Source organism: Neofelis nebulosa, chromosome 11, assembly GCF_028018385.1.
Source record: "Neofelis nebulosa isolate mNeoNeb1 chromosome 11, mNeoNeb1.pri, whole genome shotgun sequence".
NCBI lineage: Eukaryota > Metazoa > Chordata > Mammalia > Carnivora > Felidae > Neofelis > Neofelis nebulosa.
In genome coordinates, this window is record NC_080792.1 from 53,140,776 (window position 1) to 53,157,396 (window position 16,621).

Below are 16,621 nucleotides of genomic sequence, written 5' to 3' on the forward strand. Positions count from 1 at the left end.
AGAGCCTGGAGCCTGATTCAGATTCTGTGTCTCCCTCTCTCTCGGTCCCTCCCCTTGCTTGCCCTCAGTCTCTCAAAAATAAAAAAACAAATTTTAAAGTTAATTCCAACCACAGAGAAACCCAATTATTGGCATTATAACACTGTGAGATCTGGTTCCATTTTCCAGTCTCCTTATCCAATTTCTGCTGTGATTGTTTACATTAACCTAACGTTTACCCTATACTATATGTGCTTAGGGTCAAATTCAAGATCACCTCTATAAAACAGAACTGCCTGTCCTCATTTATCTCCTAAAAAGTGCCTTTTTCCACAAGGACGGGGTAGTCCAATCAACCCAGATGCCAGTCCCTTAAGTTATTGGCTATGAAAAATAGAAGGGTCACATTTCTTTCTTCTGAAAAGAATTTTAAGATGTGCTATAAAGAAATGGTTTATTTGGGACCTTGATCCTTGAATGATACAGAGTCAAGAAGTCAAGACCACGGGAAAGATTGACTCCGGCAAGGAGGGCATATAACAGCTAGCAACTCTGACAAGGGCTATTTCTGAATCATGAAAAAGGAGTCTCTGAATTGGGGAAGTGGGGGGTGAATAGGAGAGGAGGAGGATAGGACATTCTTGTGTTGGCTCCTGAAGGCCAGAGCATTCCTGCAATACATCTCTTCCAGGGTTTTTCACCTGTCATGAGTCATAGGTAGAGTGGAGAAAGTTCTGATACCTTCTCTAACTATAACAATGAGCCTGAGAAAATTAAAATCAGTGGGGAAAATAGTGGAGGAAGTTTATGAGTAGGATCCCTTAATTCATCAAATGAGTGGGTACAAGTCATAACTTCTCCAATTGACTACTGTTTTTGAAATTTGTTTTCAGCAAAAACAAAACCTTTGATTCCTCTACTGGAGGCGGTGGGGTACTTTAAATACTCTCAGAGAGGTGATTCTGTGTATTATTGACTGATAGAGTCATTAAGGATAGCATTCTTACCTAAGAGCAAGTTTTGATTGGGGTGAGAGATGGAGGGCAGCTTATAACTGAAGGTGAAAGTGAAATAAGAAGGGAAGCTGTGAGAGGGGAAAGAAGGAAAGACAGCTCGGAGGCACTAAAATCAAATTCTCAGCTTCAACGCTTTGCCTAGAGCAAGCCCTGGGTGTATAATTTCTTAGCCTGCCTAAAAAATAAAAAATAAAAAAGATTGCCCCTAAAAGCTTTATTAACTCCATAAACCAGTGATTACTGCAGCCTTTAATACAGAAAAACGACTTCCCTTCTCACTGAAACCTTAAGGGAAGACACCTCCAATCAACTTTGAAATGATCCTAGAGGAAACAAGAAGGAACATTAAAGAGGCAGAGAGGAGAAGGGAGGAGGGAAAAGAAAAATGAAAGTTGAGGAAAGGACAGTGAGCATGATACGAGTCACTAAAGAAGACACCACAATCACGTGGTGGAGTGTGCTTAATAGGGATATAGCTAACTCTGAGGTACCCTTAACAAAGCAGATTAAATTCCACTGGTTAATCATTATAGACTGCAGGAAGTTCAGCAACAACATTCTTAAGAACAATAGCCATACTGAACAGGTATCATTCTTTTTGGCTACTTAACAACTGAACCCTTTTCTTATGTCCTAGGACTCCCCCTACCTTGTCAATCTTCAGGACAGGCTGGGCCACCCCCTACTATAAAAGCTGAAAATTCCTGCCACTTTTTGTTTCCTGGCTTCCATGGCAGGTATGGATACGTTACCTACATAATCCCTTCTCAGACTTTAGTGGGCACGGTGTGCTATGCCTGAGGATTCCCCAAACCAAGAGAACTTGTTAAAATACTCCCTGAGATTCTGACTCAGTAAGACACTGGAGCCACATAATTTGCAACTCTAGCAAGCTCTCAACTAATGAGGATGCTGTTAGTATCTGAACTACAGTTTCAAGGAAACTGATAGCTGTCACTTATCTGATGAACCCACATCAGGCTTTGAACTGAGTCCTAGTGACGCAAAGTAGAGATTGAAAAGAATTTTCTGGTGAAAAAGGGGGTTTGCAGCAGGTCCACAAGGGCAATGGTGATAGGGTGGCATCCATCTTCCCAAGTCATAGATGCTGAAAGTGCAAATGCATATGGGCAGGAGGTGGGGAGTGGGAGAGGACAGAGAGGCAGAGGCATCTTTGCTGGCCAGTTCTGTGGCATAGACCCCAAGTCAGCTTCTCTAGTCCTCCTGGAAATTTTGTGAGCCAGCAAATCATTTTTCCACTAAAATCTGTTAGAGCCTGTTGTCTGGAAATAAGGGCTTTGACAGAAATAAAAATTATTAAAATAAGGACAAGACCTCTCATATCTGCTCCTCACAGTACTTAACATGTCACCATACACTCAACAAAAATTGCATTGCTGTTGTCGTTTGCTATTACGACCTAGAAAATAAATAGATCTCAATAACAATTCACCTCATGTATTTTTTTAATTGCATGTCCCTTCAAAGACATAAATATGTGTAAGAAAAAGATGAATTTCATTTTGCAGCCCCCTCTTCACTAACATTCATCAACTCTCTTTTTGTCAGCACCTTTGACCTTGAGAAAGCAGAGAGAAGGGAGGCGAAATGGGAGCAGGCAGAATATTATAGTCAATGCTACTGATTGGGGATGGAACTGAACAGCTTTGATCAGTTATATAGAAGAGGAGAAAATACTGACTATATCCTAAACAGATATTCAAAGAGGAATATCCTAATCAACATCTGTAATGACAATGTGCAAAGTACGGTGTTCAGCTGACTTGCAATAAACATTTTCAACTAATCTAAAGCCAGTAACATTATACCACTTCATAGGTAGTTCAGGTATCTGATAAAATATTCCTGTTCCTCCCAGCTGACCTTAATAAGATTACTATTATTCATTTTATTTATCCATAAGCTATTACCACACAATATATGTTGCTATTATTTGTTCTATCAATTAATAAGAAAAATAAAAATGTTAGTTTACCTTTATTTATTCCTTCTCTAACATTTTCTTTCTACGTGTAGATCTTACTTTCTGACTTATATCATTGCTCCTCTTTCTGGGAAATTTTTAAAACATTTATTGTATAGTAGGTGTACTGGCAACACATTTTCTGAATTTTTGTTTGTTTTAAAAGAGTTTCTATCTCTTTCACTCTAGAAAGATAAGTTTGCTAGATACAGAATTCTGGTTTGATGGGGGTTTTCGTTCAACACTTTATATATTTCACTTCCCTATCTTCTTGTTTGCATGGTATGTAAAGGGAAGTGTGATGTAATTCCTATCCTTGCTACTCTACAGATAAGGTACTCTATAGATAAGGAGCCCCACCTCTCCTTTCAAGATTTTTTTCTCTGTTCTTGATTTTCTGAGTTTGAATATGATATGCTCAAGTGTGAATTTTTGGTATATATCCTGCTTGCTGTTCTCTGAGCTTCCAGGATTTATAGTTTGGTGTCTGTAATTAATTTTGGAACATTCCCAATCATTATTATTTCAATCATTTCTTCTGTTCCTTTCTCTTTTCTCCTCTGTCATTCCCATTACACACATCACATGTTCCACAACTGCCCCACAGTTCTTAGATATCCTGTGTCATGTTTTTTCATTCTTTTCTTTTTGCTTTTTAATTTCATTCTCTCTGAGTCTTTCCTCTACTGATGAGCCTATCAAAGGTATTATTCATTTTTTTAATCTTTTTTTTAAATTATTTTGAGAAAGCCAGCACAAGCAGGGAAGGGGCAGAGAGAGGGAGAGAATCCCAAGCAGGCTCCACACTGTCAGCTCAGAGCCTGATATGGGCCTTGATCTCACAAACCATGAGATCATGACCTGAGCAAAAATCTAGAGTCAGACACTTAACCACTGAGCTACCCAAGTGCCCCAAAGGTATTCTTTATTTTTCTAACATTTCTTTTTTATTCTTTCTTAGTTTCCATCTCTCTGCTTACATCTCTGTGTTTCCATCTCTCTGCTTACAATGCATCACACTAACTGGATTATCAACAAAATGACTTCAAAGTTTATATGAAAAGGCAAAAGACCCAGAATAGCCAATGCAATACTAAAGAAAAAAGCTAGAGGACTGGTACTGCCCAATTTCAAAGCTTACTATAAAGTTACAGTGATCAAATAGTGTGATATTGGCAAAAAAAAAAAAAAAAAAAAATCAATGCAACAGAACACAAAGTCCAGACACGGGCCCACACAAATACAGTCAACTGATCTTTGACAAAGAAGAAAACACAATTCCATCAAAAAAAGACTGTCTTTTCAACAAATGGTGCTGGAACAACTGGACATTCACATGCAAAAGAAAAAATAAAAAAGAATCTAGACATAGAACTTACACTTTCACAAAAACTGACTCAAATGGATCATACACTTATTTAAAATGCAAAACTTTAAAATTTCTAGAAGCTAAAATAGGGGAAAAGTAAGGTGATCTTGACTTTGGTGATGAATTTTTTGATACAACAAAAGTACAATCAATGAAAGAATAAAATTGATAAATATAACTTCATTGAAATTAAAAACTTCTGCTCTGCAAAAGCCACTGTTTAGAAACTGGAGAGACAAGCCACATACTGGGAGAAAAATCTTTGCAAAACACATATCTGATAAAGGACTTGTATCCAAAATATACAAAGAACTCATAAAATTCAACAATAAGAAAACAACTTTGAAAAGATGCTCAATATCATATGTCATTAGAGAGCTGCAAATTCAAACAATATTGACATACCACTAATATCTATAAAATAACTAAAATCCAAACAGTGACACGACCAAAATACTGGTGAGGATGTGAAGCAAAAGAAACTCTTATTCATCACTGGTGGGAATACAAAATGGCACAGCCAACTTTGTAAGACAGTTTGGCAGTTTCTTACAAAACGAAACATACTTTTACCATATGATCCAGCAACTGCACTACTTACTATTTTACTTAAGTGAGTTTTTTTTAATATACTGCACTCAAATGTTTGTAGCAGCTTTATTCATAATTACCAAAACTTGAAAGCAACAATATGTCCTTAAATAGGTAAATGCATAAGCAAACTATGCTACATCCATACAATTTTGGAATTTTATTCATCAATATAAAGAAATTATCAAACCACAAAAAGACATGGAGGAAAATTGAATGCATATTGCTAAGTTAAAGAAGCCAATTTGAAAAGGCTATATAGTGATCATTCCAACTATATCACATTGAGGAAAAGACAAAACTAGGGGTGGGACACAATAAAATGATGCATGGTTGCCAGTGGTTCAGGGCAAGGGAGGGAGAGAAAGGAAGAAATAACAGGAAGGAGAGCAGGATGATTAGAGGGAGCACAGAAAATTTTTAGGCATTGAAACTATTCCGTGCGATACTGTAATAGTAGATATATGACATTCTGCATTTGTCAAAACCAGTAGAATGTACAGCATAGAGGGTGAACTCTTATGTAAACTATGGACTTTAGTTAATAATAATCCATCTGTGGAGAAACGGGAACCCTCTTGCACTGTTGGTGGGAACGCAAACTGGTGCAGCTACTCTGGAAAACAGTGTGGAGGTTCCTCAAAAAATTGAAAATAGATCTACCCTATGACCCAACAATAGCACTGCTAGGAATTTACCCAAGGGATACAGGAGTGCTGATGCATAGGGGCACTTGTACCCCAATGTTTATAGCAGCACTTTCAACAATAGCCAAATTATGGAAAGAGCCTAAATGTCCATCAACTGATGGATGAATAAAAAAAATTGTGGTTTATACACACAATGGAATACTATGCGGCAATGAGAAAGAATGAAATATGGCCTTTTGTAGCAACATGGATGGAACTGGAGAGTGTTATGTTAAGTGAAATAAGTCATACAGAGAAAGACAGATACCATATGTTTTCACTCTTACGTGGATCCTGAGAAACTTAACAGAAGACCATGGGGGAGGGAAAGGGAAAAAAAAGAGAGGGAGGGAGCCAAACCATAAAAGACTCTTAAAAACTATGAACAATCTGAGTGTTGATGGGGGGTGGGAGGGAGGGGAGGGTGGGTGATGGGTATTGAGGAGGGCACCTGTTGGGATGAGCACTGGGTGTTGTATGGAAACCAGTTTGACAATAAATTTCATATTAAAAATAAAAATAATAATAATAATCCATCAATATTGGTTCATTAATTGTAACAAATATACCACACCAACCTAAGATGTTAATAATAGGGGAAACTGTGTAGAGGAAAAGAGGTAGGTATATGGAACTCTCTGTAGTTTTGCACAATTTTTCTGTAAACCTAAAACTGCTCCATAAAGTCTGTTAAAAAATTTTTAAAGCTCTGAACAAACACATTTCTTCTCTAATGTTGAAAATCTCAGAGCAAAAGTAGAGTATAATCTATCAAAGAGGTATCTACATATAATATTTCCAAGGGTGTTTTTAGTAAATAGCCCTAAGCTGTTTTCTTAGACTCCAAGTAAACAAACCAAGTTTAGTCTATGGCTTGTGATTCATCCTGCCCTATTACTACAAAACAGAGAAATATCCCCCATAATTTACCTCACTAAATTACTTCTTTATGTCTCATTCTCCAGAGCCTTCTACATCAGATATTTGCAAGTCCTTTCATTGAAAGTCCTGACATTATCATCATTATTATTGTTACTATTTCAGATCATCCCCTACTTTCCTTTAACAAAACCAGCTCATGTTCTCTTGGTCCCTGGATTTTCTTGTACATATCTACCTCTCATGGAGATTCCCTACATTTCACACTTCATTATCTTCCTTACTATCGTTTTATCTTATCTTCCATAAATTACTCCTATTTTTTAAAATCCTTTCCTGAATTCTTCCTCTATTTCAATATTTCTCTAAATAGTCAGTTCATCACCTAAGTCTCAGAAAACCAACTTGGGCTAACATATGACTAAAAAATAAAAAAATATATATAGGGAAAATGAATTACTGTGAGTTTAAATGATTCCTGGCTAAAAATCATAGATGAAACTTTTGAAGTTGAAATTGGACTGTCTTCTGTGTCCCAAACTAATACTCTTCCACTGGGCAACGTTATCATCTTAAATAAGGGAAGGAATAGCATGTACCACTCAGCAGATAGAAGAAAAATGGGTATCAAGAAATGCTTAAGTAATATTTATACATAATCACCACAAGTACCCAGGAACCAAAACTAACCCCACTTGTCTGGAGCTACACATCTTAAATATAAACTAAACTGATAGGTGGTTTTAAAATATAACCAAGAATGTGAGTATAGATGTAGGTTAATTTGGAGGTTGTTTATCTCTATTACTACTCTTACTCTCCTACTATTACAACTAAGAGGCAAGAGAACACCACAATTCAGAAATAATGAATAAGAGTCCTGAAAAAAAAGTGATCCTCTTGAAAAACACTGATATCTGAAACTTCAAGGCAAGTACACCCATGTTGTAACTCATGAATATATAAAGTTTAGACCACAATGAGATATCACCTGACACCTGTTAGAATTTCTGTTATCAAAAAGACAAGAAATAACAGGTGTTGGTGAGTTGGTGGACAAAAGGAAACTCTTGTGCACTGTCAGAAGGAATCTTAATTGGTGCAACCACTATGGAAAACAGTATGGAGGTTCCTTAAAAAATTAAAAATAGAAATACCATATGATCCAGAAATTCCACCCTGGGTATTTATCTGAAGGAAACAAAATCACTATCTTGAAAAGATAACTGGGGTGCCTGGGTAGCTCAGTGGGTTGGGCATCCGACTTCAGCTCAGGTCATGATCTCATGGTTCATGAGTTAAGTCCCCCAATGGGCTCTGTGCTAACAGCTTAGAGCGTGGAGCCTGCTTCAGATTCTGTCTCCCTCTCTCTCTGCCCCTCCCCCACTAACACTCTTTCTCTCTCCATCTCTCAAAAATGAATAAACATTAAAAACAAAATTTTTTTAGAAAAAGAAAACTGTATCCCAATGCTTATTGCAGCACTATTTACTATACCCAAGACACAGAAACAACTTATGCGTCATCAAAGGATGAATGGATAAAGAAAATGTGATATGTATATATCACACATATATCATATGAATATTATTCAGCCATAAAAAAAGAAGGAAATTCTGGGATGCCTGGATGGCTCAGTTGGTTGAGCGTCCAACTCTTGATTTCGGCTCAGGTCATGATTCCACAGTTCATAAGATCGAGCCCCACATCAGGTTCTGCAGTGACAGCATAGGCCTGCTTGGGATCCTCTCTCTGCCCCCACCCCCTGCTTGTGTTCTCTCTCCTCAAATAAATAAATAAACTTAAAAAAAAAAAAGGAAAATTCTGCCATTTGCTACAACATGGATGGCCTTCAAAGACTGTATGATATCACTTACATACAGAATCTAAAAGGGGCACCTGGGTGGCTCAGTGGTTGGGCTTTCAACTCCTGATTTCAGCCTGAGTCATGATTTCATGGTTCCTGGCATCAAGGCCCATGTCAGGCTTTGTGCTGGTGGCACAGAGCCTGCTTGGGATTCTCTCTCTTCCTCTCTCTCTGCCCCTCCCCCAATGCACACACGCACACACACACATACATGCTCTCTCACTCTCAAAATAAATAAACATTAAAAAATTGGGGCGTACCTGGTGGCTCAGTTGGTTAAGCATCCGACTTCGGCTCAGGTCATGATCTCACGGTTCATGGGTTCGAGCCCTGCATGGGGCTCTGTGCTGACAGCTCAGAGTCTGGAGCCTGCTTCAGATTCTGGGTCTCCCTCCCTCTCTGCCCACCCCTCCCTCATTCTCTTTCTCTCTCTCTCTGAAAAATAAACATTAAAACAATTTTTTTAAAGAAAAACAATGGAAGTTCTAAAAAAGGAATCTAAAAACAAAACAAAAACAAAAACAAACTAAACTCATAGATACAGAAAACAGATTATGTGGCTGCCAGAGGCAGGTAGTGAAGAGTGGGCAACATGGGTGCAGGTGGTCAAAAGGTACAAACTTCCAGTTTAATAAGATAAATAAGTCCTGGGGATGTAATACACAGCATAGTAACTATAATTAAAACTATATTGTACATTTAAAAGGTGGTAAGAGAATAGAGCTTAGAAGTTCTCATTACAAGCAAAACTATTTTTGTAACTATGTGTGGTAATGGATAACTAAATTTATTGTAATCATTTCATTTTTTTTAATGTTTTATTTCTTTTGGAGACAGTGAGCATGTGAGCAGGGGAGGGGCAGAGAGAGAGGGGGGCAGAGGATCTGAAGCAAGCTCTGCACTGAAAGCAGTGAGCCTGATGCTGGGCTGAAACTCAAGAACTGTGATATGATCTGAGCCAAAGTCGGACACTCCACCAGTTGAGCCACCCAGGCACCCCTGTAATCATTTCATTTTATACCTAAAACTAGTACAATGTTATATGCCAATTATGTCTCAATTTTAAAAATAAATAAAAATAGCAAAACAACAACAAAAGGTAGGAAGGAAGGAAGGAAGGAAGGAAGGAAGGAAGGAAGGAAGGAGAAAGAAAATAAAGGAAAGAAAATAAAGGAAAGAAAGAAAGAAAGAAAGAAAGAAAGAAAGAAAGAAAGAAAGAAAGAAAGAAAGAAAGAAAGAAAGAAAAGAAAAGAAAAGGGACGAGAAGGGAAGGAAGGGGAGGGGAGGGGAGCCTGGGTGGCTCAGTTGAGCTTCTGACTTGGTCTCAAGTCATAATCTCATAGTTTGTGGGTTTGAGCCCCATGTCGGGCTCTGTGCTGGCAGCCCAGAGCCTGAAGCCTGCTTCAGATTCTGTGTCTCCCTCTCTCTCTGCCTCTCCCCAACTTGCACTCTGTCTCTCTCTCTCTCAAAAATAAATAAAAATGAAGAAAAGAAAAAAGAAAAGAGAGAGAGAAAGAGGGAGGGAGGGAGGAAGAAGGTTACTTAGTTCAGGAATAATACTTGGGCCAACCAAAGATGGCCAGAGCATTCTGGGATAACTGATAACCATCTGATAACTTTATTGTCATAAGGACCACCACTTGGCTTCACTGGAATATGGAAATGAAACACATGTAGAGAATCCACACTTTAATCAACTTAAAGTTAAGACTGGTATGGATGCAGTTCAGCTCTTTAAATAATTTCCTCACTGAGCAGGCAGCCACAAAACAAAATCTTTTTTCTGCCAACTAAATTAATAGGGGTGACTGTGGTTTTGGCCTCATTAACATCATGGTATGACCCACCAATGCATCCCCAATATCAAACACTCTCTATGAGATAATGCAGTGGAAAATAGCACCTTGATAGAACTTTATTTTTTTTTTTAAGTTACCTTATTGAGTATAATTTCCATGAAAATATTTAAATCATTACTGAAGCAATTGACTATTATATCATAATTTCTGTTGCTGTGATAAGAGGTTATTCCATCACATACTTATCTGATCAAATCTGATCACTTATTTAAATGATTCTTTCAGTGATTTTCATGACCCCTTTGTACCTACAAGATAAGACACAGACATCTTAAGGTCTTTCAACAGATGGCCTTTCTCTACCTTCCTAATCAAATCAAAGGCACCTGTGCTCTAAACAGCATTGCCTTTTTGTGCTCTCATACCCTTCTTTATGAGGAAGATCCTTTCACTTTGGCCCATGTCATGACCCATCACTTGAGACTGGAACCAAATGTCACCCCTTCCCTCTACTTCCTCAGGAAAACTTCATTATTCCTTCTTTCCTGTTGTCATATTACAAGGTACTCAGGAGCTATTTTAGTATAGTTATTACATGTCTATCCTTCCTAGTAGACTATAAAATGTACATGGCAGGAACAACGTCTTATTCATATGTATTTCCCCAACATCTGACCCAAAAAAGAGATTACATATATAATTTTTAAATGAAAGAAAAAAAGTCTAATTTTTTTCAAAAGATGTCCTTCTAGTTTCTGCCATTCTTTATTTAGGACAATAGATTTTTGCCAAATTAGAACAATCGAGGTAATACAAGAAAAAAACTCAGCAAAACTTTTAAATAATTTTTATTTCATTTCTGATAATATATACATTCACTTCAGAAATCTAAGAAAATACACAACACAAAAAAAGAGAAAAATAATTATTAACCACATAACTCAGAAGATAACCATTTTATATTTTAGTTTATTTCTTCTTATTATTTTTAAATTTATTTCTATGGAATTTATATTATTATTTATATCATTTTGGAATTATACTCTATAAGCATTTTAGAAGTCTAGGTGTTGTTTTTAAATGTAATATTATATCATAAGAGTTTTCCATGCCATTAACAAAAATTTCAAGACAATTTATTGGACTCGGAGGAATACTGTAATTTATTTAATCCTTTCCCTATGTTGGATATGTGTACTCTTTCATATTTCTTACTATTTTATTTTTTTTTTTTTCAACGTTTTTAATTTATTTTTGGGACAGAGAGAGACAGAGCATGAACGGGGGAGGGACAGAGAGAGAGGGAGACACAGAATCGGAAACAGGCTCCAGACTCCGAGCTATCAGCCCAGAGCCTGACGCGGGGCTCGAACTCACGGACCGCGAGATCGTGACCTGGCTGAAGTCGGACGCTTAACCGACTGCGCCACCCAGGCGCCCCATTTCTTACTATTTTAGATACCACAAGGAGAAATACTTTTATAACAAATTTTAGTAAGCATTTATTATTGCCTTAGAATGGAACTCTATCCTTAGAATTTGAATTACTGATTATGAACATTTTTAAGACTCTGAAAGGGCGGGCCTATGCCAGCCGACTCCATCTTGTTCTGTGTCCTTCACCTTGACCATGCCTCCTCCCCTTGAATAACCTCCCACTCACCCATTCAGACTTCCCAGTCAAAACACGCCCGGCACCTGCCTAACAGGACTCCCACCCTTCCCCAGCCAACCGGCTGAGGCCACAGCCATGACCTCACCAACTGCCCCTAGACCCCAATAAAACCTTTGTGCTTTTGAAATTCACTCTCTCCCCGCATCTCACCGCTGGGTCGGGTAGGTGCAGCTAGGGGATTGAGCTCGAGCTAGCTTGAATAAAGGCTCTGCTTTTGCATCGGACTTGGCTCCCTGGTGGTCTTTGGGGATCACAAATTCTGGGCATAACAACTCTTTTTTTTTTTAATTTTTTTTTTTTTTTCAATGTTTTTTATTTATTTTTTTTTTTGGGACAGAGAGAGACAGAGCATGAACGGGGGAGGGGCAGAGAGAGAGGGAGACACAGAATGGGAAACAGGCTCCAGGCTCCGAGCCATCAGCCCAGAGCCTGACGCGGGGCTCAAACTCACGGACCGCGAGATCGTGACCTGGCTGAAGTCGGACGCTTAACCGACTGCGCCACCCAGGCGCCCCTGGGCATAACAACTCTTAACTTGAAATATTAATTTGATTTCCAAAACCTCTGCCCCAATTTATACTCCTAGCAACAGTAGAGCAATCTGTTTATCCCTTCACCTCTTCATCACAAAGAACATTACTGTGGTTGTGTTTAATCTGAGCTAATTCGTTGTGTTAAAATGGTAAAATTTTTATTGTTTCAATTTGCATTCCATTGATGGCTAAAGAGGATGAATAATTTTCATTTCTATTAGCCATTTATACTCCCCGTCTGCATATCTTCCATTCATTTCCTTCACTATAATTTCAACTGGGTCTTTTTTTTAATTTTTATTCTAATTTGAGTTAGTTAACATACAATGTTATATTAATTTCAGGTGTACAATATAGTGATTTAACAATTCCAAACATCACCCAGTGCTCATCACAAGTCCACTCCTTAATCCCCATCATCTATTTAACACATCTCCCAACCCACCTCTCCTCTGGTAACCATCAGCTTGTTCTCTATAGCTCAGTCTGTGTCTTGGTCTGTCTCTTTTTTTTTCCCCCCTTTCCTTGTTTCTTTTCTTCCTTAAATTCCACATGAGTGAAATCATATAGTATTCATTGTTCTCTGACTTATTTCACTTAGCATTATACTCTCTAGCTCCATCCACATTGTTGTCAATGGCATATTTCATTCCTTTTTATGGCTTGAATAATATTTCATTGTATGTATATATCACCTCCTCTTTACTTATGCATCAACTGACACTTGGGCTACTTCTATATTTTGGCTATTGTAAATTGTGCTGCTATAAATATATGGGTGCATGTATCCCTTTGAATTAGTGTTTTTGTATTCTTTGAGTAAATACCCAGTAGCACATTACAGGATAGTAGGGTAGTTCTATTTCAACTTTTCCATACTATTTTTCACAGTGGCCACACCAGTTTGCATTCCCATCAACAGTGCAAGAGAATTCCTTTATCTCTACATCCTCACCAAAGCCTGTTGTTTCTTGTGTTTTTGATTTGAGCCTTTCTGACAGGTGTGAGGTGATACCGCATTGTAGTTTTGATTTGCATTTCTCTGATGATAAGTGATGATAAGCATCTTTCCATATTAGCCATCTGGACATCTTCTTTGGAGAAATGTCTAGTCATGTCTTCTGCCCATTTTCTAATTGGATTATTTGTTTTTGGGGTGTTAAGTTTTATAAGTTCTTTATATTTTTTGGATAATAACCTTTTATCAGATATGTCATTTGCAAATATCTTCCATTCTGAACATTGTCTTTTAGTTTTGTTGATTGTTTCCTTTGCTGTGCAGAAGCTGTTTATTTTGATGTCGTCCCAATATTTTATTTTTGCTACTGTTTCCCTTGCTTCAGGGGATCAACTGGGTCTTGATGTTTAGCCTGATGTGTATATTGTCTTTATAAATTAAGAATATTAATCTTTTATCAAATCGTAACAAATATTTTTCTCAATATGCCATTTACTTTTCCATTTTGATATCCTAAATTGGGAAAGAGCCGTAATTCATCACCTATTTTGGGAGAGGATACCAATTCCTTGAGAATCTGATAAAGTCCCTCATTAGAAAAATGAGCATATGCATATACCTATTTGCAAACAATTTTAAAGGGTTTATGGATCTCTTGAATTCCATCTACAGACTCTTTCAATTATATTATTCACTACTCTTTGATCTAGGTCCCAACCACCTTATAACCCTACAGGATGATAAAAATTCATTGCACTTTCTTACCAATTGCAATGTGTAAAAAGAATATAGAGTGTGTTGTATACATAGTGCTGTGTTGAGCAGAACTAGTATGTAAGGTCAGAAAGAAACTGTTATATCAGTCCAAAAACCTGAGCTCTCATGCTAATTCTGTCAATAGCTAAATTCTGTCAGTAGCTGAGAAAAGCTACTTAATCTTCTTTCCAGATCTTCATCTGTAAAGTATGTACATATGTGTGTTTACTCATGTGTGTATGTGTGTGTGTATAAGGTATAGTTAACGGGATAATTAACATTCTCCATTCTATTTCTTAAAAGTACATATATCACGGACCAAAGTGATATTCTGTTATACAACATTTTTATTTTTAAGTCATTAAAAACCATACTGTAGAAAAGACACATAAACTCCAAACAACACAGCTGTGACTCTTCAGCACTCCTTAGTTACAAGTAGTTACACTGCCATTTAATGGTACCATTAAAAATGCATTGTTACCATAGTAACTGCAACATTACAAGACACCAAATCTTTCCCTGAAATACTCATGCTGAGCAGCATACAGTATCTTATGCAATAGTTGCTTCCACCTTTTATTTTTTTAACTGAGAATGCTTAGCTTTCCCTTCTTCTCCAATTTATTTGTAACCCTGAAAAACTATCAAGAAACTGCTTTAAAAAAAAAAAAAACTTTCTGATACAGTACCAGATAACAGGGCACTATCTTATAGAATGAGAAACAAAAATATTCCCACTGTAGACAAAATTCTGATAGAATTCTCCTGCTACCAGCTTTTTATCTCTTTGTCCCTATTATTCCTGCCTGCTGGTCCTTTGCCCTCTGTTTTTTTTACACCCCCGCTCCTGACAGTCTGTCACTTGCACATTCTATGTCCTATTTCTCCCTGGGTGGTCACTAAGAACCAAAATATTAGTAGACATTGATTTGAGAGATGAACTCACAAGGCTAATTGTATTTTAAGAGGACAGTCCGGAAGGCTACAAATCTTTCAAGACTCAAAGCTTTAAAAGTCAAGGGGCAGATAATACAGTTAAGTAATTTGACATAGAATAGCCTAGCCTCATTAACTCCAGATAAGCTATCTTCTACTCCACCCACTTTTGAGGTCTTTTTTTCCCTCCATTAAAAAAGTATTTGTTGAGCACCTACCCAGTGCTTTCCAAGGCATAGAAGCTATACCAGCCAATGAGACTGACAGTGCATATCATCTATTTCTGTTTAGTTCAAAGGGAGATAGAAATCGAAAAGTAGGGGCGCCTGGGTGGCTCAGTCGGTTAAGCGTCGGACTTCAGCTCAGGTCATGATCTCACGGCTCGTGAGTTCAAGCCCCGCGTAGGGCTCTGTGCTGACAGCTCAGAGCCTGGAGCCTGTTTCAGATTCTGTGTCTCCCTCTCTCTCTCTGACCCTCCCCCGTTCATGCTCTGTCTCTCTCTGTCTCAAAAAGTAAATAAACGTTAAAAAAAAAAATTTTTAAATAAATAAAAAAAAAAAAGAAAAAAGAAAATCAAAAAGTAGGGGCACCTGCGTGGCTCAATCAGTTGAGCATCCTACTTCAGTTCAAGTCATGATCTCACAGTTTGTGGGTTTGGGCCACACATCAGGCTTACTGCTCTCACTGCAGAGCCTGCTTCAGATCCTCTGTTCCTCTCTCTCTCTGCCCCTCCCCTGCTTCTCTCTCTCTCTCTCTCTCTCTCTCTCTCTCTCTCTCTCTCTCTCTCTCTCAAAAATAAACACACACACACACAGCCAATCAAAAAGTAAACAAACAAGTCATTTCCCAGGGGTGCAGGATGGAGCACCCAATGGCCTACAGAGCAACGTGTCTAAGTTTTATTGTCACTACTGCAAAACATACCTCACCCATGACTCTCCATCAATGAGAAAGATACACTGCAGTGGTCAGAAACACAAAAAGAATGTGAAAGACTACTTTCAGAAATGGATGGAAGAGCATGCTCAGAGCCTGATTGAGAAAATAACCGTTGCCTTTCATCAAGGGAAGATGCCCCCTACACCATTCTCTGTTCTTCCTCCTCAAGGGCAATGATCCCACCTCCCCCCAGTCTCCTGGGTCCTCCTCACCCTGGTATGATGCCAGCACCCCATATGGGGCCCTCCCATGATGCAAATGATGGGCCTTCCTCCTCCTGGGATGATGCCAATGGGACCTACTCCTAGAATGAACCTGCGTACAGGAGGCCACATGTCAAAGATGCCTGGGACCCCAGTGATGAGACCTCCAGCCCATCCCATGATGGTGCCCACTTGGCCAGGAATGAATCGACCAGATAAATAAGGAGAGACAAGAACCTCTTTATATCCATTTTATTTTACTTGTTCTATTTCACCAAGAGATCATGGTGCTGTGACTCTGGGTGTTTTCTAACAGCATGACAAGGAAGACTTGTTCTCCTTCCTATCAAAGAAGAGAATAGTTTTCCAAGGAAGTAGTGGGACTTAAAAAAAAAAAAAAAAAAGCATTTGTATTGTGAAATGTGAAAATAAAACTGTCAAGTGT

At 38.1% G+C, this 16,621-nt stretch overlaps 1 pseudogene; it reads left to right on the forward strand.

The window, feature by feature from the left end:
• LOC131489602 (U1 small nuclear ribonucleoprotein C-like) overlaps positions 1 to 16,399 on the forward strand; it is a 42,062-nt pseudogene extending 25,663 nt beyond the window's left edge.
• Positions 16,400 to 16,621: the final 222 nt, after the last annotated feature.